At 46.2% G+C, this 24,880-nt stretch overlaps 1 protein-coding gene across 2 annotated transcripts in view; it reads right to left on the reverse strand.

Moving 5' to 3' along the window:
• The window catches only part of LOC121865176 (uncharacterized protein DDB_G0271670-like), a 101,694-nt gene extending 77,547 nt beyond the window's left edge, over window positions 1-24,147 (reverse strand). For both annotated transcript variants that reach the window (XM_042364488.1, XM_042364487.1), the window contains exon 1: window positions 23,772-24,147. The gene's annotated coding sequence lies outside the window, so the exon portion shown is untranslated. The remainder of the gene's footprint in view (window positions 1-23,771) is intronic.
• Between the last annotated feature and the right edge of the window lie 733 nt (window positions 24,148-24,880).

A 24,880-nucleotide genomic window follows, 5' to 3' on the forward strand; every position in this document is an offset into this window, starting at 1 on the left:
CCTTAGAACCAGTATAGTGGCGCCATGGTCACTGTAACATTCCTTAGAACCAGTATAGTGGCGCCATGATCACTATAACACTTAAGGTCCGGTATAGTGGCGCCATGGTCACTGTAACACATTTAGGACCAGTATAGTGGCGCCATGGTCACTGTAACACATTTAGGACCAGTATAGTGGCGCCATGGTCACTGTAACACATTTTGTGCATATTTCTCCTCTCTCTCTCAACCCTCCTCCCTCCCCCACCCAATAATCTCCGCCTCTGAATAAATTTCGATACCTATCAATAACATGACCCGGAAAAGCCTAGTTTACGACCCTGATCTTGTGAGTTGCTCATATCCTCACAACTCCCCGTCATTTAACTCACAACCCCACAACACTCACAACTCAACTTCACGTCACTCTCAACCCCACAACACTCACAACTCACAACTTCACGTCACTCTCAACCCCACAACACTCACAACTCACAACCTCACGTCACTCACAATCACAACCCTACGACACTCACAACTCACAACCTGACGTCACTCACAACCCCACGACACTCACAACTCACAACCTCACATGAATCGGTGAGTCGGTGAGTCAGTAAGTTGATGAGTGAGTCGGTGAGTCAGTAACTGTATGAGTTAGTGAGTCGGTGAGTCAATGAATGGATGAGTGAGCGAGTCGGTGAGTGAGTGAGTCAGTGAGTGGATGAGTCGGTGAGACAATGAGTGGGTGAGTCAGTGAATGGATGAGTCAGTGAGTCGGTAATACAGTTTAAACAATATTTTTAAAGTCTCAAGAGAAAATAATTAAGTCTGTGATTATGCTGTCATGAGTGATAATCATTTTCCTGTAGTTCACCTGGCAGGCTGCTGATTGGCTGCTGCTGCTCCCCGTTAATGAGGTAGTTTATTTCAAATATACAACATATCTCACTTAACATCATTAACGTTATTGTCTCATGTTTTTGTATGTTAACGTAGAACATTATTACCATTTTAACATTAACAAAACTGTCAATACACAACATTTATAGCCAGCAATGTCTGTCCTGTATCAGCGCTGACTCACAATCTTGAGTCAGTATCTATCAGTGCTGACTCACAATCTTGAGTCAGTATCTATCAGTGCTAGTTTATTGTGCATTCCATACTCATCCTGTGAACGGTAGCGCAAAAAGGATTACAGAGTAGAAGCCACAAAGGGTGTTTATCAGACCCCAGTGATCAAGATATTATGGCGTTGAATATTACAGAGTATTTCCAGTACCTACATTGTTTACGTCGATACATAGAATTTTGATTAGGTACTAGAAGCCAAGTGTGGATACAGCCTTAGTATATCAGCTATCTTGTCATCAGAGGTAAAGTGCTGTGCCATTGTATACACAGTGTGCTTGGATCTATCTCTATAAGGTTCTATATTTTTTTCACAGTGTAAGACGTGGTGTTGGAGTGTGTGGCCGTGTGTCTGGCCGATCATTTAGAGTTTACATAGAGGGCGTCGGGGGGACCCAGGCAACAGTAGTGGAAAGAGGGGGACAAGGAGGGAAGCGTCAAGAGAAGGAAGGGGAAAGGGATTGGAAAGAAGGGGGGAAGAGAGGAGAAAAGATAGAAGGAGAGTGCGTGGTCGAGCCGAGACGGAGTGGGCTGAGAGAGGAAGGGAGAGTGTGTGGTCGGGGATGGAGGGAAGGAAAGAAGGAAGGGGCATAAGACTTGAATTTAACATTGAGAAGAAAAAAACGGGTGATTTTGGACGTCGTAAAAATCACATCAAATTTTATAGAATAATTTACCTTCTTTTTTTTTTGGTAATCATCGTAACATTTGGCGAATATTATCGAGAAATTGGCGAATATTACAGGAAAATTGGCGAATGTTACTTATATTAATGAGAAAAAAATCACGAATCTATCAACATTAACGACATTTCTTAACATTTCAGCGAATATTATTAACATTTCTTATCTTCGTTAACGTAAGACAAAATATAAACATTGAGGAAAAGTTAAAGAAAATGGGATAGATAGATAGATAGATAGATAGATAGATAGATAGATAGATAGATAGATAGATAGATAGATATATAGATAGATAGATAGATAGATAACTTAGATAGATAGATAGATAGATAGATATATAGATAGATAGATAGATAACTTAGATAATAACAAGACATTCTATGGTTTGTTGTGGTTTTGAGCTTACTATAGTGACTAGAGAGAAAGCGAGAGAATTGGAGAGAAAGAGAGAGAGAGAGAGAGAGAGAGAGAGAGAGAGAGAGAGAGAGAGAGTCAATTTCTCAGTAATTAATCACGCCATCTTTACCATCTCGTTAACAAATACATCAACTTTCTTAATTATCCTCACCGTCATTATCTGTCTAATTCTTTCATTATCTGTCTAATTCTTTCATTATCTGCCTACTTCTTTCATTATCTGTCTAATTCTTTCATTATCTGCCTACTTCTTTCATTATCTGTCTACTTCTTTCATTATCTGCCTACTTCTTTCATTATCTGTCTAATTCTTTCATTATCTGTCTACTTCTTTCATTATCTGCCTACTTCTTTCATTATCTCTCTATTTCTTTCATTATCTGTCTACTTCTTTCATTTATCTGTCTACTTCTTTCATTATCTGTCTACTTCTTTCATTATCTCTCTATTTCTTTCATTATCTGTCTACTTCTTTCATTATCTGTCTACTTCTTTCATTATCTGTCTATTTCTTTTCATTATCTGTCTACTTCTTTCATTATCTATCTACTTCTTTCATTATCTGCCTACTTCTGCTGTTTATCTGTCTACTTCTTTCATTATCTGTCTATTTCTTTCCATTATCTGTCCTACTTTACTTTTCATTATCTGTCTAATTCTTTCATTATCTGTCTACTTCTTTCATTATCTGTCTACTTCTTTCATTATCTCTCTATTTCTTTCATTATCTGTCTAATTCTTTCATTATCTGTCTACTTCCTTCATTATCTACTTACCTCTCTCATTATCTACCTGTTTCTCTTCCTCTTTCTTCCTCACCTGTGGAAGAGAGAGAACACAAGAATTAATAAGAAATAAGGAAAAAATACGAATAAATAAGATAAATGAATAATGAAGAGGGGGTGAATAATCTAATAATTGACTGGTTCACTGACTGATTGACTGAATGACTGACTGATTGATCCCCTAACTGACTGACTGACCCAATAACTGACTGACTGATCCCCTAATTAACTGAATGACCCACTGACTGACTGATTGATTGACCCACTGACTGACTGACCCACTGGCTGACTGACCCACTAGCTGACTGACCCACTAGTTGACTGACCCACTCGTTGACTGACCCACTGACTGTCTGACTGACCCACTGGCTGACTGACCCACTAGCTGACTGACCCACTAGTTGATTGACCCACTCGTTGACTGACCCACTGACTGTCTGACTGACCCACTGGCTTACTGACCCGCTAGTTGACTGACCCGCTCGTTGACTGACCCACTGACTGTCTGACTGACCCACTGGCTGACTGACCCACTAGCTGACTGACCCACTAGTTGATTGACCCACTCGTTGACTGACCCACTGACTGTCTGACTGACCCACTGGCTTACTGACCCACTGATCGATTGGCTGACTGGCTGACCTGCCCACTGTTTAACTGATTAACTGACTGGCTCTTTCACTTACTCACTTAATAACAGCTTATTTAACAGCTGAGACACTTAATAACAGCTTATTTAACAGCTGAGACACTTAATAACAGCTTATTTAACAGCTGAGACACTTAATAACAGCTTATTTAACAGCTGAGACACTTAATAACAGCTTATTTAACAGCTGAGACACTTAATAACAGCTTATTTAACAGCTGAGACACTTAATAACAGCTTATTTAACAGCTGAGACACTTAATAACAGCTTATTTAACAGCTGAGACACTTAATAACAGCTTATTTAACAGCTGAGACACTTAATAACAGCTTATTTGACGGCAGTGTCACAGTTTTGGTCTGAATTCCATTTCCTGAAGCCTAGAGTCAGACGTTGGGACGAGTGATTCACGTGTTCGATTGCTATCATCTGTTTACCTTCTAAGTGCGGGGCATCAAGGTGCCAACCCACACAACCATTTAGGGCAGAAAGTCCTTGGTGTACGGATTAGCTCTTTCGCCACTACTGTTAAGGCGAGTTAAATTGGTTCCTCTGACAGCCTTGTTGACCTTTCATAAGTGATGTAGAGGTGTGTGTGTGTGTGTGTGTGTGTGTGTGTTTGTGAATCATAATATACACACACGTCATCATTTACCCACCATATTCTTCTTCTTCTTCCCCTCATCCTTCTCTTCCTCTCCCCTTCTCTCGGTTCTCTTTCATTTCCTCCATTCTTCTTCTATCGACGTTTGTTACCCCTCCTAATCTTCCTATTCCCCTCTCCTTCCCCCTTCCTCATCCTCTGCCATCGTTCTTATTCCCCTACTCTTCCTTCCCCTTCATCTTCTCTCATTTTCCTCCTCTTCGTCTCCCCTCATTCTCCTCCTCTCCCTCTTCCTCATTTTCTTCTTTTCCAGCATTCTTTTTCTCTTCTTCCCGCAACCTCCTCCTCATCTTCCTTCCTTCCTCTCTTCCTCCTACCTATCCTTCTTCCTCCTCCTCTTCCTTCCTCCCTTCCTCTCTTCCTCCTACCTATCCTTCTTCCTCCTCCTTCATATCACAGGTATTGTTCAGCTCGACATTAAAAACAAAATACCATCTCGTACAAAAGTCAGGCACGTGTGTGTGTGTGTGTGTGTGTGTGTGTGTGTGTGTGGGACGGTGTACTGGACAATAGAGGATATCATTACTTGCTTTGTTCTTGTTTTGGTGACCTGCTTTTGGTGACCTAATTTGGGCAATCGATTTTGGTGACCTAATTTTTTGGGCGATTGATTTTCTCGACCTGTTTGTGCGTTAGAGCAGAAAGGGAGTGATTATCTTCTTGTCTCCTAACGTCCCTCTGTCTCTTTCTCCCTGTCTTTCATTATATCCCTATCTCCCTGTCTCTCCCTACCTCTTCCTATCTCCCTGTCTCTCCCTATCCAATACCCATCGATTCCTCTTCCCTATATTGCCGCAATATTGATTTCTTCCTCTCTCCTTTTTCCTTCTCTTCCTCATCCTCTTCCTATCCACCTTTTCCTCCTCTCTCCGTTTTCCTCATCTCTCTGTCCTCCTCCTTCGTTCCCTCTCCTCCTCTCTTCCTTCTTCGTCCTTGTCCTCTTTCCATCCCCTCCCATTTCATTCTCCCTCCCTACGACCCTTCTCTCCCTCCTTCTCCTCTCTCCCTCCTTTAAACACTCTCCTCCCTTCCTCTTCCTTCTCCCTCTACTCCCTCCCACACGAGATAATTTTTGGGGATTATTAATATAAAAAAATAAACGGATCAGAGAAAAGCATAAAAATTCGACCAGTTAATTTTTCTAAATGACGATAAAAATAAAAACAATAAAAATGTTAAATGTTGATGAAGAAATGTCAGAGATTAATGGAAAATGTCAAATTGTGACTTATTACCATGCTGTGTGTGTTTGTGTGTGTGTGTGTGTGTGTGTGTGTGTGTGTGTGTGTACAAATACGATAATACATTAGTACTTCTGTAAACACACTACGTTTTCTATGTCAACAAGTCTCATATCCTGATTGGTCGGTCTCGTGTGAAACTGATTTATCTATCTTCCTTTTGTTTACTCAACCAATGATGAACTTTGTGTACTCTTAACGGTCAGCCTGAGGGTCACACACACACACACACACACACACACACACACACACACACACACACACACACACACACACACACACACACATCGTTATTTTTCTTACATCTATCCATATTTTAGTATCTATCTATCTATCTGTCTTGTCTATCTATCTATACACAGAAGAGAGTGGGGGGAGGGGGAGAAAGGAGCGAGAGGGAGGGAGGGGATTAGAGGTGGGGGTGAGGGAGTAGGGGAGGAGGTCAAGAGGTAGGGGGGTGAGGGATGGGGGAAGAGGGGAGGGATCGATCATTCGTGCCCTAAAATGGTACTTGGCGTGTGTGGTGACTCTCCCTCCCCACCCCGCCTCAGCCCCACCTCAACCCAGCCCCCATCTCCATCTCAACCCCGCCTAAACCCCGCCTAAACCCCGCCTCAACCCCGCCTCAACCCCATCCCAACCCCGAATCACACCACATCAATCCCACCACGCAATCACCGAAAACCAGCCACACCCCACCAGAGCCAACCTCTCCCCACCCTCCCGGCCAGCACGCGACATACCAAGCTTTATTACGCCCCTACAAAGCTTTCCGTCCCCTAGTTCCCTCCACCCACCTCCACCCACATCCTCCACCCACCTCCACCCACATCCTCCACCCACCCCTCCCACCATCCTCCACCCACCTCCCACATCATCCGCCCACCTCCCACATCCTCCACCCACCTCCCACATCATCCGCCCACCTCCCACATCCTCCATCCACCTCCACACATCCTCCACCACCCACCTACATCCTCCGCCCACCACCCATCCTCCACCCACCTCCACCCACATCCCTCCACCACCACCTCCCACATCCTCGCCACCACCCACATCCTCCACCCACCTCCACCCACATCCCTCCCACCCACCACCTCCCACATCCTCCGCCCACCACCCATCCCTCCACCCACCTCCACCCACATCCTCCATCCACCCCTCCACATCCTCCACCACCCACCTACCACATCCTCCGCCCTCCCACATCCTCCATCCACCTCCACACATCCTCCACCACCCTGCCCACATCCTCCGCCCACCACCCATCCTCCACCACCTCCACCCACATCCTCCACCCACCACCTCCCACATCCTCCGCCCACCACCCACATCCTCCACCCACCTCTACCCATCCTCCACCCACCTCCACCCACATACTCCACCCACATCAACATACATACAGACAAACAGACAGAAAGGCTGATAGAGATTTAGAAAGCTATAAACCCCACACACACACACACACACACACACACACACACACACACACACACACACACACACACACACACACACACACACACAGTCAAATTAGAAATAAATAATGATAGAAATAATGAATAATAATTTTTATTAAGAACAATTAAACTGGCAGGAGAAGGGAGAGACAGAGACGAAGAGATAGAGAGAGAGAGAGAGAGAGAGAGAGAGAGAGAGAGAGAGAGAGAGAGATAATCAGATAAAGAGAGACAGAGAGACGAGGAGTTGTAAGAACAGAGAGGTAATTAGATAAAGAGAGAGACAGAGAGAGAGAGAGTGACAAAGAAGCAGAAAGATACACAGAGGAAAAGAAAATTTGAAGGAGATGGAAAGACAGACAGAGATAGAGACAGAGAGATAGACACATATGCATAAAGAAAATAAAGAAAGTTTGAGATAGAGAAAGAGAGATATATCTTTTCAGTCAGTGAGACAAACAATCAATATAGACACGAGATTTGGGTCAAGTGGAGACGAGAGACACTGACTAGGAGAACAGGGAGTGGGGAGAATCAGCCAGGAGAACAGGGAGTGGGGAGAATCAGCCAGGAGAACAGGGAGTGGGGAAAATCAACCAGGAGGACAGGGAGTGGGGAGAACCAGCCAGGAGGACAGGGGTGGGAAAATCAACCAGGAGAACAGGGGTGGGGAGAATCAACCAGGAGAGCAGGGGAGTGGGGAGAACCAACCAGGAGGACAGGAGTGGGGAGAATCAACCAGGAGGAACAGGGGTGGGAGAATCAACCAGGAGGAGCAGGGAGTGGGGATAACCAGGAGAACAGGGGTGGGAGAATTAACCAGGAGGAGCAGGGAGTGGGAGGAGCCAGGAGGAGCAGGGGTGGGAGAACCAACCAGGAGGACAGGGGTGGGGAGAATCAACCAGGAGAACAGGGATGGGGAGAATCAACCAGCAGGACGGGGAGTGGGAGAATCAACCAGGAGAACAGGGAATGGGGAGAATCAACCAGGAGAACAGGGAATGGGGAGAATCAACCAGCAGGACAGGGAGTGGGGTGTCTCTCTCTATTTCCAGTTATTTTACCTTGACAGACAGACAGAAAGAGACAGACGAAGCGAAAACAATCTTCTTCTCCCTCGTTATACATTTCCCTCCTCCTCCTCCTCCTCTTCTTCTCTCCTCTTCTTCTTCTTCTTCTTCTTCTTCCCTCTTCCTGTTCTTCTTCCTCCTTCCCCTTCTTTTCTTCTTCCTCCCTCTTCTTCTCTCCTCCTCTTTTTTTTTTTTTTCTCTTCTTCTCTCCTTTTTCTTCTTCCTCTCTTTTTTTTCTTCCTCCTCCTCTTCTTCCTCCTCCTCCTCCTTCTCCTCTTTCCTCTCTTTTTCTTCTTCCTCTTCTCCTCCTCCTTTCTTCCTCCTCCTCCTCCTTCTCCTCCTCTTCCTTCTCTCTTTCTTCTTCTCTTCTTCCCTCCTCTTTTTCTTCTCCTCCTCCTTTCTTCTCCTCCTCCTCCTTCCTCCTCTTCCTCTTCTTTTCTTTTCTCTTTCCCTCCTCTTTTTTTTCCCTCCTCCTCTTCCTCCCTCCTCCCTCCTTCTCCTCCTCCTCCTCCTCCTCCTCCTCCTCTCCTCCCTCCTCCTCCTCCTCTCTCTCCTCCTCTCCTCCTCCTCCTCCTCCTCCTCTTCTTCTCTCCTCCTCTTGGGTATATGCAATGTGTTCCGTGCGTTTAAAAGCTATTCCAACATTGTTAAGTAATACGCGATAACCACCAGGGTGTGTGTGTGTGTGTGTGTGTGTGTTAGTGTGTGTGTGTGTGTGTGTGTGTGTGTGTGTGTGTTGAGTGTGTGTGTGTGTGTGTGTTTCATGGAATAAATCTCTTATAACTTCTGAAACAATGGAGGAGAGAGAGAGAAGAGAGAGAGAGAGAGAGAGAGAGAGAAACGGAGAAAAGAGACAGAGAGATATAAAGAAAGAATGAAATTGAGACAGTGGAAGGGAGAGACAAAGAGATAGAGAAAGAGGGAGATAGAGACACAGAGAAAGAGGGAGATAGAGAGACAGAGATGTTTACAGAGATCGTATCCCTTACTGAAGATGGATGGTTTGGTGACCCGTTTGCCCGCTGGGCGGGAGGGAGTGGGGAGGGTGAGAGGGAGGGTGAGAGGGATGAAGGAAGTGGAAGGGAGGGATTGGGACGAGGAAAGGGAGAGAGGGAGATTAGATATGGAAGGTGAGGGAGGGAGGGACTGGAACAAAGGGAGGGTAAGGTGAGGGAGAAGGTAAACAAATAAGTGAGGGAGGTAGAGAAAAAAGTGAGGGAGGAAGAGAAAAAAGTGAGGGAGAAAAAGTGAAGGAGGAAGAGAAAAAAGTGAGGGAGGATAGAGAAAAAAGTGAGGAGGAAGAGAAAAAGAGGAGGTAGAGAAAAAGTGGGGAGGAAGAGAAAAAGTGGGGAGGTAGAGAAAAAGTGAGGGAGGAAGAGAAAAAAGTGAGGGAGGTAGAGAAAAAAGTGAGGGAGGAAGAGAAAAAAGTGAGGAGGAAGAGAAAAAGTGAGGGAGGTAGAGAAAAAAGTGGGGAGGTAGAAAAAAGTGAGGGAGGTAGAGAAAAAAGTGAGGGAGGTAGGGAAATTTGATAAATAGACCCAAACTTGACGGAGCTAGTGAGGTGATGGTGGGAAATAGTGAGGGAGGGAAGGAGAGCTGATAGTGAGGGAGGAGGGAGAGGTGATGGAGAGAGAGGGAGAGAGAGAGACAGGGAGTGAGAGAAACATTGGTAGTCTCACTATCTCGACAATGAGTGAGTCTTTCTTCTGTGTATTGATTCCACAGTTAGATGAACGACTACTGATTGCTATCTGTGGGTCGGAGGAGAGGCACATGAATGTCTCCTGGGATTGTCTCACCTAGGGGGGGTGAGATAGTGAGGGGATGGTGAGATAGTGAGGGGTGATGGTGAGAGATAGTGAGGGGTGATGGTGAGAGATAGTGAGGGGTGATGGTGAGATAGTGAGGGGTGAGGTGAGATAGGGAGTAGTGATGGTGAGATAAGAGTAGTGATGGTGAGATAGGAGGATGATGGTGAGATAGTGAGGGGTGATGGTGAGAGATAGTGAGGGGTGATGGTGAGATAGGGAGTAGGATGTTGGAGAGATGTGAGGTGGATGGTGAGAGATAGTGAGGGTGATGGTGGAGATAGTGGGGGTGATGGTGAGATGGTGGTGTGATGGGAGGGATAGTGATGGTGAGAGATAGTGAGGGGTGATGGTGAGATAGTGAGGTGATGGGAGATAGTGAGGGGTGATGGGAGATAGGAGTAGGATGGTGAGATAGTGAGGGGTGGGAGATAGTGAGGGGGTGTGGGAGATGTGAGGGGTGATGGTGATAGTGAGGGGTGATGGTGAGATAGTGAGGGTGATGGTGAGAGATAGGGAGAGGATGGTGAGAGATAGTGAGGGTGATGGTGAGATAGTGAGGGGTGATGGTGAGATGGTGAGGGTGATGGTGAGGAGATGGTGAGTGATGGTGAGATAGGAGGGTGATGGAGAGATGGAGAGTGATGGGAGGGGGAGATAGTGAGGGTGATGGTGAGATAGTGAGGGGTGATGGTGAGAGATAGGTGAGGGGTGATGGTGAGATAGAGTAGTGATGGGAGAGATAGTGAGGGGGTGATGGTGAGATAGTGAGGGGTGTGATGGTGAGATAGTGAGTAGTGATGGTGAGAGATAGTGGGGGGTGATGGTGAGATAGTGAGGGGTGATGTGGAGATGGGGGTGGGTGGGAGTGATGGTGAGATGTGGGGGTGATGGTGATAGTGAGGGGTGATGGTGAGATAGTGAGTAGTGAGGGAGATAGTGAGGGTGATGGTGGGATGTGAGGGTGATGGTGAGATAGTGAGGGGTGATGTGAGAGATAGTGAGGTGATGGTGAGATAGTGAGGTGATGGTGGATAGGGAGTAGTGATGGTGAGAGATAGTGAGGGTGATGGTGAGATAGTGAGGGTGATGGTGAGATGGTGAGGGGATATGAGTGGGATGGTGAGAGATAGTGAGGGGTGATGGTGAGATAGGGAGTAGTGATGTTGAGAGATAGGGAGTAGTGATGGGTGATGGTGAGAGATAGTGAGTAGTGATGGAGAGATAGTGAGGGAGAGAGGGAGGAGTGATGGTGAAAAAGTGATGGGAATTAAAGATGAGAGAGAAGGAGATGGAGGAAGGAGGATAAAAGTTACATTTTATTGATTAAAAAATTAATAATAATTACTGATAAAGGAAACCTGAACAGAAAACGGAAAGGTGCTCTCTCTCTCTCTCTCCTTCATAGATGCACACATCATCGCCAGGTCTATAAGTGCGTACTTCAGAGCACATCTTTCTGGGTGTTCCTCAGAGCACATCTCTCAGCCGTGTGTGTCCCAAGTTCAGCCAATAAACGATCTTCCTTCGCCAAGAGCTCCACCAATCATCGGTTAGTATTTACTCGGGATATTCAGTGAGCGTCAATGTGTTGGCGACGCTCGTCCAATCAGCGTTAAGTATTTGTTCAAGAAGCCCTGCATTATCTTGGCGGCTCTTTGTGACTGGTTGAACTTACGACGGGTTACCCAATCATCAATGCGGTATTTGTTTCTTGAAGTGATTATGCACCCACACTCATCATACCCACACTATCGCTTACGCACCCACACACTCATCACGTCCACCATCATAACGCCCACACACTCATCACGCCCACACACTCATCACGCCCACACACTCATCACGCCATTGAGTGACAGAAGGACGTATGATCAGGTGAAGTGACCTTATAGAGCTGAACTTTTTTCTTCTCAGGTGAACCCAAACATTTGCTCACCTGCCTAATGCCTTTAATTTGCACCTGCAATACCTGGAGTACTTAAAAGGCACCTGAGGACAACACAAATGACATGTGAGAGTGTGGGAGAGAGGGGTGTGTGGGAGAGTGGGAGAGGGGTGTGTTGGAGAAGGTGTGTGGGAGAGTGTGTTGAGAGAGGGTGTGTTGGAGGAAGGTGTGGGAGAGGTGTTGAGAGGGGTGTTGGGAGATGGTGGAGAGAGGGGTGTGTTGGGAGAGGTGTTGGGAGAGGGGTGTGTTGGGAGAGGGGTGTGTGGGAGTGTGTTGGGAGAGGGGTGTGTGGAGAGTGTGTTGGGAGAGGGGGGAGAGTGTAATGGGAGAGGGGTGTGTGAGTGTGTTGGAAAGGGGTGTGTGGGGAGAGGTTGGGAGAGGGGTGTGTGGGAGAGGGGTGTTGGGAGAGGGGTGTGTTGGGAGAGGGGTGTGTGGGAGAGTGTTGGGAGTGTGTTGGGAGGAGGAGTGTATGGAGTGTGTTGGGAGAGGGGGGTGTGGGGGAGAGGGGTGTGTGGGGGAGAGTGTGTTGGAAGAGGGGTGTGTGGGAGGAGTGTGTTTGGGAGAAGGGGTGTGGGAGAGGTGTTGGAAGAGGTGGTGGGAGAGGGTGTGTGAGAGTGTGTTGGAAGATGGGAGGTGTGAGTGCAAGTGAGAGCGTAGGAGCTACCACACAATATACTGTCAATAGTTCTTGTTAACACTACTGAATGTTGAACCTCACCCCACCCTGCCCCACCCTACCCTGCCCCACCCTTACCCCTGCCCCACCCCACCCCTACCTCTCACCGACCTGCCCCCACCTACCCCTACCTCACTGCCCTGCCTCACCCCGCCCAACACAGCCTGCACCCCTGGCCTCCCTCACCCTGCCCTTCTCACACCCCACCCTCTATTCGTCCACCTGCCAATTCCTGCCTGCCCACCTTACCTCCCCCGCCCCACCCTAACCAACCCGACACAAACAAACACACACACACACACACACACACACACACACACACACACACACACACACACACACACACACCGTCATACCCTCACAACAGTCACTAAGAGCATATGACTGTGCATCTGTCTGCCCTAAAACATTGTCTGTCCCATCCGTCTGCCCCACCACAGCTTTAAATACGTCCGAGAACTATAGACGGAGAGAGAGAGAGAGAGAGAGAGAGAGAGAGAGATATGGTTGGTAGACGGAGGGAGAAACAGTTTGGGACAGAAAGAGACAAGAGAATGATACCCACGGGAGGACAGAAAAGAAGGAGAAAGAGACGAGAGACAGACATATCTCCTCAAGGTTACAAACATAAAGAGAGACAGAGACACTGAAAGACAAACCATATCTCCACAGACTTTTAGAGAGACGAAGAGACAGAGAGTAAAAATGGAGAAATACCATAGAGATAAATCTATCTCAATCAAAGAGATATAATTTTTGGGGAGGGGGACTTTTTATGCTTTCACGTGAAGAGACAAGGAGAGACCCGTGAGAGACAATAGGTATACAAACTGTGTGTACATCTGGATACACAAGGTCTCTTTTAAGGAGAGTTTGAGATGCTCAGCGTTGAGACTCTTCCCTTGCCCACAAAATCTCTCTCTCTTCTTCTCTCTCTGAATATGACGATGCAGTAAATTTCTTCCACAAAACGAATTTCTAACCCGTTTTGCTGCTGATTTTTTCGCCTGATAATCTGTGAACATTTAGGTGAACCATAATGTGTGTGTGTGTGTGTGTGTGTGTGTGTGTGTGTTATTCGACTTTCTCGTTCTTTTCTTCCTGGTTCCCTCCACTTCCCATCTTTCTTATGCAAGTAATGGTTTTTTATTTCATTCCTTTCATCCAGTGTGATAGATCTGCCTCTCTCTCTCTCTCTCTCTCTCCACATGACGAACTTTGTGTGTGTGTGTGTGTGTGTTTTAAGTAGACGGATCAGGTAAGTGAGGAAAGGAAGTGGTATTAGAGGGGAGAGGAAGGGATGAGAGAGGAGGGAAAGGAATGTGAGCGAGGGAAGGAGGGAGGGGTTATGGAGGAAGGAAGGAATGGGAGGGATGAGGGGAGGGAGGGAAGGGGGTAAGGGAGGGAGGGGAAGCCGCCATCTTCACAACAAAGGTTTGGAAGCTTCACGGCCACCGACGTTCTTTTGTCCAAGAAGAGAGAGAGTCGCTTCAGTAAGGTATTTGATTCCCTTCACTCAGCGTTAAGTTGTGGCGGCGGTCAGGAGAACGAGATAAGGAGTTGGATCGCTCTTGTATATTTTGCTCTACATTGTGTTATTATTCTTCTAGATTGAATCATAAAACAGCTGTGAAAAGGCTGTCTATAAGGTATTGGATCCTACTGGTTGTATCTAACTTATAGTGCCGTTATAATCCCATAGAGATTTGGATTTCTCATATCGGAGTCTTTAAATCGTGGTCGGCAGCCTAGAGGGTCGAGATAAAAGTGTTGGATGAATTTTATGCAGAAGACTCGATGCTTCATTGTTTATTTACTCGCAATAGATGTTTGTGAGGCGGACTCAAGGTGTTGGATATATTGTGTACATTAATCTGATGCTTCATTGTTTCCTTCTTCCTAAAACCCTATTGTCTTTGTAATCAACATATATTATTTTATTTTTTATGCTGGAAGAAACTACATGTACTACATTAATTATGGGGTTTAATATCAACACCACCCTCACTACCACCATCACTAACCTCACTACCACCATCCCTCACTACCACCATCACTCACCCCTCACTACCACCACCACAACATACCACACCACCACCACCACTACCACCACCACCACCACCACCACCACTACCACTCACCACTCACCCCTCACTACCACCACCACTACCCTCACTACCACCACCACCACTACCCCTCACTACCACCACCTCACCACAATCTCACTACCACCACCTCACCACACCCCTCACTACTCACTACCCACTACCCTCACTACCACCACCACTACCACCGACTGACACAGAATAGCTCCCCCTCACCCCACACCTTGTAGCACCGACCCCTCACCGTCCACCCCCTCATACACAGTAACACCCTCACCCCACACCTTGCGGGAACTAGTGACCTGAATTTCACTCTGAGGTCGTCCACGTCTGGTGACTCTCTCTTCCTCTTCTTTTTTTTTCTCTCTCTGTTTAAAGAGAGAAGACAACGAGAGAAAGAGAAAGAGCATGCTTAAAGAGGAGTAGAAACGAGAGGAAGAGAGGAAGAGAAGAGCTGATGTTTAAAGAGGAGTAGACAACGAGAGGAAGAGAGGAAGAGAAGAGCGATGTTTAAAGAGGAGAGACAACGAGGGAAGAGAGGAAGAGAAGAGCGATGTTTAAAGAGGAGAGACAACGAGGGAAGAGAGGAAGAGAAGAGCGATGTTTAAAGAGGAGTAGACAACGAGAGGAAGAGGAGGAAGAGAAGAGCGATGTTTAAAGAGGAGTAGACAACGAGAGGAAGAGAGGAAGAGAAGAGGATGCTTAAAGAGGAGTAGACAACGAGGGGAAGAGAGAAGAGCGATAAGTTTAAAGAGGAGTAGACAACGAGGGAAAGAGAGGAAGAGAGAGAGCGATGTTTAAAGAGGAGTAGACAACGAGGGGAAGAGAGGAAGAGAAGAGCGATGTTTAAAGAGGAGTAGACAACGAGAGGAAGAGAGGAAGAGAAGAGCGATGTTTAAAGAGGAGACAAACGAGGGAAGAGAGGAAGAGAAGAGCGATGTTTAAAGAGGTAGACAACGAGAGGAAGAGAGGAAGAGAAGAGCGATGCTTTAAAGAGGAGTAGACAACGAGGGAAGAGAGGAAGAGAAGAGCGATGTTTAAAGAGGAGTAGACAACGAGAGGAAGAGAGGAAGAGAAGAGGATGTTTAAAGAGGAGTAGACAACGAGGGGAAGAGAGAAGAGAAGATGATGTTTAAAGAGGAGTAGACAACGAGGGGAAGAGAGGAAGAAAGAGCGATGTTTAAAGAGGATAGACAACGAGAGGAAGAGGAGCGATGTTTAAAGAGGAGTAGACAACGAGGGAAGAGAAGAGCGATGTTTAAAGAGGAGAGACAACGAGGGGAAGAGTAGAGCTGATGTTTAAAGAGGAGTAACAACGAGGGAAAGAGAGGAAGATAGACGATGTTTAAATAGACAACGAGGGGAAGAGAGGAAGAGAAGAGCGATGTTTAAAGAGGAGTAGACAACGAGGAAGAGGAAAGAAGGAGCAATGTTTAAAGAGGAGTAGACAACGAGAGGAAGAGAAGAGCGATGTTTAAAGAGGAGTAGACAACGAGGGAAAGAGAAGAGCGATGTTTAAAGAGGAGTAGACAACGAGGGAAGAGTAGAGGATGTTTAAAGAGGAGTAGACAACGAGGGGAAGAGAGGAAGAGAAGAGCGATGTTTAAAGAGGAGTAGACAACGAGGGGAAGAGAGGAAGAGAAGAGCGATGTTTAAAGAGGAGTAGACAACGAGGGGAAGAGAAGAGGATGTTTAAAAGAGTAGACAACGAGGAAGAGAAGAGCGATGTTTAAAGAGGAGTAGACAACGAGGAAGAGAGGAAGAGAAAACGATAGTTTAAAGAGGAGAGACACACGGAAGAGAGAAGAGAAGAGCGATGTTTAAAGAGGAGTAGACAACGAGAGGAAGAGAAGAGCGATGTTTAAAGAGGAGAGACAACGAGGGAAGAGAAGAGCGATTAAAGAGGAGTAGACAACGAGGGAAGAGTAGAGCGATGTTTAAAGAGGAGTAGACAACGAGGGGAAGAGAGGAAGAGAAGAGCGATGTTTAAAGAGGAGTAGACAACGAGGGGAAGAGAGGAAGAGAAGAGCGATGTTTAAAGAGGAGACAACGAGGGAAGAGAAGAGCGATGTTTAAAGAGGAGTAGACAACGAGAGGAAGAGAAGAGCGATGTTTAAAGAGGAGTAGACAACGAGGGGAAGAGAGGAAGAGAAGAGCGATGTTTAAAGAGGAGTAGACAACGAGGGAAGAGAGGAAGGAAAAGCGATGTTAAAGAGACAACGAGGAAGAAGAGAGATGATGTTTAAAGAGGAGTAGACAACGAGGAAGAGAGGAAGAGAAGAGCGATGTTTAAAGAGGAGTAGACAACGAGAGGAAGAGAGGAAGAGAAGAGCGATGTTTAAAGAGGAGTAGACAACGAGGGGAAGAGAGGAAGAGAATTAAGTTTATTTCGTGTTTTTTTCTTCTTCTCTCCCCTCTCTCTACTCATACCCCCCTCCCTTCTCTCCTCCCACTTCACTCCTCTTCCTTCCTTCCCTCACGCCCTCCTCCCTCACCTTCATCCAATCCATCTCCTTTCTTCTCCCTCCTTCCATCTCCCTTCTCTCCATCCCTTCCTTCGCTCATTCCTCCCTCCTTCCATCCACCTCCCATCTCCTCCATTTCCTCTCCGCTGCCCTCCCTCCTTCCTCCATCTCCTCCATCTCTCTCCTTTCCTTCCCGCCGCTCCTCCTCCTTCCTCCATCTCCTCCATCTCTCTCCCTCCTTCCTCCGCCGCCCCTGCCACTAGTTCCTACCAATATCCGCTAACCCATGACTCTCCCTCCTTCTCCCAGCCTCACTTCTTCCTCTCCTCTCCCTGTTCCACATTTACTCCCTTCCACTTGCTCCAACCTCTCCTTCCTTCTTCCTTTCCACTACTCTCTCTCTCAACAGTGTATTATTACTCAGAGCAAAAGATGGTGATGGGGGTGGGTGGATGGGGGTGGGTGGATGGGGGTGGATTGGTGTGGTGATGGGGGTGGAGAGGAAAGATAAGGGAAGATAAAGGGGGAGGTGAGACAGGTAGATAAAGATGGAGGAGAAAGAATATGTTTACTCCACCACACCTCCTACAACAGTGATCTTCCCCAACCCAACCCAATCCCAACCTAACCCTAACCTAACCTAACCTACCCTAACCTAAACCTAACCTAACCTAACCTACCCCAACCTAAACCTAACCTAAACCAAACCCCAACCACGATGAAATTAATCTCCTGAGTACAATGCCATCATACTCAAAGGGTTAAGTCATTATCCCTGGGTGAGGGAGGGTGAGGGGAGACACAAGGGGGTGAGGGAGACACAAGGAGGGGTGAGGGAGACAAGGAAGGTGAGGGAGACACAAGGGGGTGAGGGAGACACAAGGGGGGTGGGAGGGAGACACAAGGAGGGTGGAGGGAGACACAAGGAGGGGTGGGAGGGAGACAGGGGGGTGAGGGAGACACAAGGGGTGAGGGAGACACAAGGAGGGGTGAGGAGACACAAGGGGGGGTGAGGAGACACAAGGAGGGGAGGACACAAGGAGGGTGGAGGGAGACACAAGGAGGGTGAGGGAGACACAAGGAAGGTGGAGGGAGACACAAGGGGGGTGGAGGGAGACACAAGGGGTGGAGGGGAGACACAAGGAGGGTGGGAGGGGAGACACAAGGGGTGAGGGACACACAAGGGGGGTGAGGGCAAGGGGAGGGAGACACAAGGAGGGTGGAGGGAGACACAAGGGGTGAGGGAGACACAAGGGGTGGGGAGGGGACACAGGGGGTGAGAGACACGGAAGTGGGAGGGAGACACAAGGGGTGGAGGGAGACACAAGGGGTGGAGGGAGACACAAGGGGGGTGAGGGAGACACAGGGAGTGAGGAGACAAGGGGTGAGGGAGACACAAAGGGAGGGGAGACACAAGGGGGTGAGGGAGACACAAGGGGTGAGGGAGACACAAGGAGGGGTGAGGGAGACACAAGGAAGGTGAGGGAGACAAGGGGGGGAGGGAGACACAAGGGGGTGAGGGGAGACACAAGGGGGTGGAGGGAGACACGGGAGGGTGAGGGAGACACAAGGAGGTGAGGGACACAAGGGGTGGAGGGAGCACAAGGGGTGAGGAGACACAAGGGGGAGGGAGACACAAGGGTGGGAGGGAGACACAAGGGGTGAGGGAGACACAAGGAGGGGTGAGGAGACACAAGGGGGAGGGAGACACAAGGGGTCGAGGAGACACAAGGAGTGAGGAGACACAAGGAGGTGAGGGCCTAGGGGTTGAGGAGACTAGGGGGGGTGAGGAGACCTGAGGGGGTTGAGGAGACACAAAGGGGGTGAGGCCTGGGGGGTGAGGGAGACACAAGGGGGGTGAGGGAGACACAAGGGGGGTGAGGGAGACACAAGGGGGGTGAGGGAGACAATATATTACAAATCTACTGGTACAAGTTAGGAATCGTCTGGAATATATTAGGAATCGCTTTGAATATTTTAGGAATCCCCTGGAATATTTTAGTAATCGCCTGGAATATTTTGGTAATCGCCTGGAATATTTTGGTTGGAGGCCCCTTAGAGAGCATAGTTTCCCTTCTTGCTGAATGGGTGGCTCCTTATTAAGCTTAATTGCTCTCGTGAGGTGGTCCCTTACTGAGCATAATTATGCTAGCGGAGTGGCCCTTTACTGAGCATATACGTACTAGCGCAATGGCCCTTTAATAAAGACGTGGCCCCTTTAGATGAGCATAACCATGCTAGTGAGGAGTGATTTTATTGAGCATTTTTTATACGAGTGAGGTGGCCATTTATTGAGCTTAAGTCCACCCTAGCGAGGTGGCCCTTAATGAAGGATAACTCTAAACTAACAGGTGGCCCCTCACCGAGCATAATGACTATCCCACCTTGATGCCTCTAATGAGCATAACTGCTAACACAGCTCAGATAATTCTTGTTGAGCATCATCGTTCATAAATTGATCTATAATGAAGCTAGTGATTGTCGCTCTTACAGTCACCCTCCCCTTACTGGGCATAACTACAGCTGAGAGGCCCTTCATTCATATATATATATATATATATATATATATATATATATATATATATATATATATATATATATATATATATATATATATATATATATATATATATATATATATATATATATATATATATATACATAGGCCTATATATAATTTGAATTTTTATTCGAGAACCCTTAATAATTCCCATACACTAAAAACAGTATGTGTTAGGAACCTAATAGTGTATGTAAATGTAGCCTAATGTTACAGAAACACGTGACATGATCCACACAATTGATTACCTTAAAGAATGTGCTTCAAGTGTCCACCACCGTGTTGCGGAGACAATTATTCTTGGCAGCTCCCCGACACAGTGTAGCATTTCTTGGGGAATATTGCTTATTGAGTCACTGACTATTGCTTATAATTCACCAAGGGTGCGCGACTTTGTAGCCTACACTATATACTTTATAATATATCCCCACAAAAAGTAATCTGGCAGCGTAAGATCTGGGGACCGAGGTGATCGTAATGACTTGGGCACTACACGGTCACCAAACATTAGCCTCAGCTCGTTCCTGACGGAGTGCGACTCGTGGCACCATCCTGCTAAAACCATCCCTGGTTGTTTTCCTCTTCTGTAAGGCGGCCAAGAAACTCATGGATGATGTTGATGTTGCGTTCTGAGTTTACCGTTTCTGAGAAGAAAATTGGGCCAATAATTCTTTGCCGACTTACAGCACACCAAACACCAATTTTCGCGGAATGCAATGGCCTTTCGTGCATTGTATTAGGTTGTTCACTTAGCCATAAACGAGTGTTTTGTGAATTTACATGCCCAGAAAGATGAAACCAAGCTCCATCTGTAACACACATAACATTCAAAACATTGCCTTGGTCTCTAACCGACCTCTGTAGCCACTCACGGTCAGCTACACGTTACTCTTTGTCTGGCTCCAGAAGCTGATGCGCTGCGTGTATTTGGGAGGGATAAAGGTTGAGTGTCTTGACCGCCTTCCCTGCACTGGAATATGAACAGTGACCTTGTTGTGCTAAACGTCTCCGAGATATTTTCGGACTTGCTTTCCATTCTTTCCCTTACTTCATCCACTTTCCCCGGTGTAACAACACTTGGCTAGAGCTTATAGCTTTTAACTTCCACGCAGCCTGTTTCTCTGAACTGCTTCACCAGTTTCCAGATCACTGATTTCGAAGGTTTTGTACGACCACCAAAACGATTTTTTAATTCAATTTAACATTCCCTAAAGGATGCATTCTTGATTTAATGTTCGACGATAAACTCGTGTTCTTCCACAGTGGGCGTCATGGCGTGACTGAATGAAAACCGTTAAACGCCACGTGATAAATGATCATTCTCAGTCTTTCAGTAACACTAAAGGTTACACTAACGCAAAACATTAGGTTCCCAGCAGATATAATATTTAGTGTATGGGAATTATTTATGGATCTAGAATAAACAAATCACTGGTATATGTGTTTTTGTGAATGTTTGAATCAACGCAGCTATGAAGTGGCCCTTAGAGTAAAAACAAACACCTAGGTGGACTCCTTCATCGAGCTTAACTGCGTACAGCTACCAGGTAGACCTTACTGAACAATACAGCAGTATACCGCTGACTGAGGTATACTGCGCCACGCATGAAGACCATTTACTCAAAGTAATTCACTACATCTCTCTGGAACATGTATAATGATGCTGATGTGTCGGTAGGCTCTCTCTCTCTCTCTCTCTCTCTCTCTCTCTCTCTCTCTCATATATAGGTAGATTCTCTCTCCCTTTAAATAGGAAGGTCCTCTCTCTCTTTTATATAGGTAGATTCTCTCTCTCTCTCTCTCTCTCCTCTCTTTTATATGGGTAGATTCTCTCTCTCTCTCTCTTTATATACTGTAGTACAGCTCTCTCTCTCTCTCTCTCTCTCTCTCTCTCTCTCTCTCTCTCTTACTACCTTTGTTGTGAATCGGTTCTCTTTAAATATACCCCCCCCCTTAGCTAACTTCTTCACCAATCAGCGTCGTTTCCTCTCTCCCCTTTACTCTGGCTCCACCAATCACCGTCGTGGTTCCCTCCTGATCCCCCCCTGGTACTCGTCTCCACCAATCAACTTTATGCTTCCCTCTCACCCCCACTACTCGTGTCCACCAATCAACACATGCTTCCCTCACCCCTCTCGTAATCCTGTAATCAGCGCCGCACCCTCCTCTCTCTTTCCATTCACCAGTGATGACGACGTCGTAGCTCAGACCCCGCCCACCCGCTCATTCTTAAATTCAACAATAATCTGGCACAACGTTTTTCCCTAAGAGAACGCCTTATACTTATGAACCTTGATGTCTCTGCTTGTAGACACCTTGATGCTCTGTACTTGTGAACGCCTTGATACTCTGTGCTGCATGAACGCCTTGATGCTCTGTACTTGTGGTGCCTTGATGCTCTGTACTTGCAAGAACGCCTTGATGCTCTGTGCCCATGAACGCCTTGATGCTCTGTACTTGTGAACGCCTTGATGCTCTGTACTTGTGAACATATGATGTACTCTGTACTTGTGAACGCCTTGATGCTCTGTATTTGTGAACGCCTTTGATGCTCTGTAATTTGTGAACGTCTTGATGTTCTGTACTTTGTGAACGCCTTGATGCTCTGTACTTGTGAACGCCTTTGATGCTTGTACTTGTGAACGCCATTACACAACGTTCATTCCCTCTATCCATATACATAACTCTGAAACTATGGAATGATTGGGAAGGTTAGATAAATGATTAAGGGAGACGCGAAATTGATTAGAGAAGATTGGAATTTAGGATGATTATAAATAACACTAATTATAAATGAAGGCGACTGGATAGATTGGAAGGACATTTCGAATCTTAAAGAAACTAAAAGATTTGATTGGTAAACAGTTTATGAAAGTGATTGGGAAAGTATTCGTTATTTACAAAGTATTAGAGACAATTCGAATAAAGAGAGAGAGAGAGAGAGAGAGAGAGAGAGAGAGAGAGAGAGAGAAAGGGGAAGAAGGTGAGAGAAAAAGCAAATGAAACAAGAAAAGACGTAAAGAGAGAGAGAGAGAGAGAGAGGAAATTGTACGACAAATGTGATATCTTAGAGAAAATGGTATATTGATAAGAAAAGTTGGACAGGTGTGTGAGACAGGTGTGTAAAAGGTGTATTAGCAAGGTGTGTTAGACAGGTGTATTAGACATGTGTGTGAGACAGGTGTATTAGACAGGTGTTCGAAATAGATGATATATGAAATCCACGAAACAGGTAACGTGAGCGACATAAAGTAAATGAACATAGAAACGACAGATGTACACAAGAACAGATGTAAACAGGAGCAACAGATGTACACAGGAGCAACAGATGTACACAGGAGCAACAGGTGTACACAGAAACAGATGTACATAGAAAAAGATGTACACATAAACAAATGTACACAGGAAAAAATGTACATAATCACATGCATATAGAAAATGTATCTCAGACCGAAATAGGTAAGCACGTAACTGTACAGACATTAGGTGAACATTGGCCACCTCACGGCAGGGAAGGGGGTGATGGGGGGGGGATATTTAGGCAGCTAATTACTCACCGCTTCATTAGTATGTTAATTAATTCAAGGCAATGTTTAACTTTTACCTTAGGGCAAGATGGCGGAGTCTTATTTTAACACGAATATCTAATTTCTTTCTCAGTAGGTACAGCTAAGGTTACAGTGAAGTAATTACAGGTAACATGAGGGTAATTACAGGTTACAATAAGGTAATTATAGGTAGCAGGATACAGGTAGGATCGTCACGTCTCGTATGGCTGTGTGTGTGTGTACCTGAACTGAACCTTACATACGTACACAGGTTCAGAGGTGTGAGAGAGACCTAAATCTGGTGAGTATTTGTACTTGTTGAAGAGTTAGTTAACACACACACACACACACACACACACACACACCATGATATATTTGTCGTCACCATAAATTAAATATGGAGCGAGGAGGTGTAGGCCAGGCAGGGTCACCAGCCAGGAGATAAGGATATTACCTGGGCGTTAATCTAGTATCTGACGTGTGTGATGGGTTTTATAGATAATTACAGGTGGTTATAGGACCCAGAGGGAGGGGGAGCGGAAAACTGGTACAAAACCTCCATATTGTAGAACTTACCTGAGAATTGCGTCGCTCGCACTGCCGCAGGAGACACACTCTGGCCACAAAAGGGCCACAACGAGGGGCGTCCTGGCTACTGGTAATGGTGTGAGTGTAGCCGGGAGGACGACCCACGCTCACCGCCACCTACACCCACCACCTAGATAATTCTTTATACCCTCATAACCTTCTCTCAGTAGTACCGAACCACTATCTTCGGTACATAAACATTAATACGTCATCTCGCGGGTATAATGATGACGATTTTTTTTTAAAGATATATGGAACTGTGGGAGGCGCGGATGTTAGGGGAGGAGCCAAGCACTAGGCCAGGGACGGGAGTCAGAGCAACCGTGGTACTGCTCCGATCGTCCTCCCGAACACTTGTGAGCGCTGCCAGTGCCAGCCTCGCCAACCCTCAACAACCCTCACAGAAAACGACGATGCAACAGAAACCGACACAACAGGAGAAAATGGTGAGGCCAGGCCATGTTTCACCCCGTTTCACCTCCTGCCACACACTGTATAATAACGTGTTTCATCTACCACACACTGTATAATAACGTGTTTCATCTGCCACACACTGTATAATAACGTGTTTCATCTACCACACACTGTATAATAACGTGTTTCATCTGCCACACATTGTATAATAACGTGTTTCATCTACCACACACTGTATAATAACGTGTTTCATCTGCCACACACTGTATAATAACGTGTTTCATCTACCACACATTGTATAATAACGTGTTTCATCTGCCACACACTGTATAATAACGTGTTTCATCTGCCACACATTGTATAATAACGTGTTTCATCTGCCACATTGCATAATAACGTGTTTCATCTACCACACCGTATAATAACGTGTTTCATCTGCCACACACTGCATAACAACGTGTTTAATTCACACACACTGTATAATAACGTGTTTCATCTGCCACACATTGTATAATAACGTGTCATCCTGCCACATTGCATAATAACGTGTTTCATTCTACCACACACCGTATAATAACGTGTTTCATCTGCCACACACTGTATAATAACGTGTTTCATCTACCACACACTGTATAATAACGTTTCCATCTGCCACACACTGTATAACAACGTGTTTCATCTAC

This window comes from Homarus americanus, unplaced genomic scaffold (genome assembly GCF_018991925.1).
Source record: "Homarus americanus isolate GMGI-L3 unplaced genomic scaffold, GMGI_Hamer_2.0 scaffold37678, whole genome shotgun sequence".
NCBI classification, from domain to species: domain Eukaryota; kingdom Metazoa; phylum Arthropoda; class Malacostraca; order Decapoda; family Nephropidae; genus Homarus; species Homarus americanus.